Genomic DNA, 2,636 nt, shown 5'->3' on the forward strand with positions numbered 1-2,636 from the left:
TTGTGCCCCTAAGTAATTATAATTGTCCTTGGTGAAAGAATTTCAGAATGGGAGCACACCTCAAAAGACTTCTCTGCTTTTAAAGGTGGCATTTATGGGAAACTGACAAATTTGGGGAAAATATGGAGGTGGAAAAAAATCAACGGGAAGTCTTCTTTTGGAAAAAGAAAAAAGTTTAAGAGTTTCCACTTGTACCATATTTTCCAAATTTATCAATACACTTTTGTTAATCTCTCTTAAGAACAGCAACATGAGAAAAACCACTTTTGAAAGTCTAAACAAACCAGAAACTCAGTGGATCGATCCGAAGCTTCTCATTCAGAAGTTATAAATTTGGCATCATCTTTCCATATGACATGTAACGGCAGTATCATGTAAAGATTGACTTGATCTGCACTCTGGCTTCTTTAATCACATCTAATGAGTGTGAACTGACAGGATGGAAATCAGAAGCCAATTAAATGAGATATTTTAAGCTTACCTAAAAATGGAAGAAACCAACTTGATTAATTGTAGGCTTCATGTTCCTGAATTTACATAATAAGAGAGTGAAAAATCACTCACTCAGAATGTTGAGTGACTTTATGACTTAGACGGGAGCTTAGGGCAGATGGCTGAACTAATCCTTCCATGTGGAATTCTACAGAAATAGGGAAGACATCAAAATGCTTCATGGTCTATTCTGGTTCATTTACTTCCTTCCTCACCAATTTCCTTTCACTCTCTACATCACTATATCCCCACACATCCACCAGGGGCTGATGACAGAATTATATCCAGTATTATACTACAAGTGACTATTGATATAATACACATGTTGCTTCTTTCCTTCAGCCTTGCACTGAAATCCCTAAGGATAAAAAAGACATAGTGATAGTACCTTTGGGCATTTGTATAACACAGTGAGCAGATGGATGCATACTAGTGGAAGGTTGTTATAACATCATTTGTTAAAATACAACAGTGGTAAAGCTCAATAACCAAGTAAATGGATGCTTTGGGGTAAAAATTAGAGGCAGCAACTTTAAACCTCTTTGGACATTCCTCTCCAGAAATATGCTATGAGTGTGGCACCGACTGCAACTCTAAATGGCTTTGGTGGTCAACAATTCACTAGACCTCACCCTCACTCTGTAAAAGAGGATCTCAAACTAGATTATCTCTAAGGCCCTTTCCAGTTGCCGCAATCCATATCCCTAATCTACAACTTCCTAGTCTCCTGATTTCTATAGTTGTGTAAACCTGTCCCCACTATTGGAAATAGTTAAAAAGACAAACATGGAAAGAACCTAAATGTCTATCAACTGACGAATGGATCAAGAAGATGTGGTTTATCTATACAATGGAGTACTACATGGCAATGAGAAAGAATGAAATCTGGCCATTTGTAGCAAAGTGGATGGACCTCGAGGGTGTCATGCTAAGCGAAATAAGTCAGGCGGAGAAGGACAGATACCATATGTTTGCACTCATAGGTCTAACAGGAGAACAGGGGAAACCTAATGGAGGACCAGGGGGAGGGAAAAGTGGGACGGGGGAGAAAGAGTTAGGGCGAAGGATGAAGGCAAATCATGAGAGACTCTGAATACAGAAAATGAACTGAGGGCTGAAGGGGGAGGCGGAAAGGGGAAAGGCAGTAGTGGTCATGGAGGAGGGCACTTGTGGGGAAGAGCACTGGGTGTTATATGGAAATAATTTTGACAATAAACTATATTTAAAAAGAAAGAAAGAAAAAATAAACTTTGACAATAAACTATATATAAAAAGACAAAATTATAAATCAAAAATCCATTAAAAATCAATAAATAAAATAAAAAGACAAACAAAGATACCAAACAAACAGCTTCCTCTCCATACAAAAGAATCACTTAGCTGATTTGACCCGAGTGGCAATAATGATATCAGCTAGAGGGTGTGAGTGGTGGAAGGCTGTATACTTGTAAACACAGCTTCTTTATTCCTTCCTTACCTTTTTTCTGCATTCAGAATTTAACAGACACTTCTCAGAAATGGTGATATAACTTTATTAGGACTCAGGTAAATAAAATTTAAGACTCCCACCTAAAATGTGGCCAAAATAAAAGTGATTCTTGGGGCGCCTGGGTGGCTCAGTCGGTTAAGCCTCCGGCTTCGGCCTAGGTCAGATCTCACGTTCGTGGGTTCGAGCCCCGCGGCGGGCTCTGTGCTGACAGCTAGCTCAGAGCCTGGAGCCTGCTTCCGGTTCTGTGTCTCCTTCTCTCTCTGCCCCTCCCCCTCTCATACTCTGTCTCTCTCTGTATCAAAAATAAATTAAACATTAAAAAAATTTTTTAAATAAATAAAAATAAATAAAAGTGATTCACAATATTAGCATCAAGTACTTGTGTAATTGTGGAACAACTGTAACTCTTACACATTGACAGCAGAAATCAGAATTGACGCACAACTTTGGAAAACTGTGTGGCACTACTTACCACAGCAGGCCCCAAAATTCTATTCCTACCTCTACATCCAACTCAAAGAAGTGACTATGTACATCCAAAGCTTGTGCAGAAATGATCAGAGTAGCATTATTTGAAAATTGACAAACATCAGGTATGTGTGTTCATTGGGATACCACACAACGAACAGAATGAGTAAACTATCACCAGAGGCAA

Source organism: Suricata suricatta, chromosome 11, assembly GCF_006229205.1.
Source record: "Suricata suricatta isolate VVHF042 chromosome 11, meerkat_22Aug2017_6uvM2_HiC, whole genome shotgun sequence".
NCBI lineage: Eukaryota > Metazoa > Chordata > Mammalia > Carnivora > Herpestidae > Suricata > Suricata suricatta.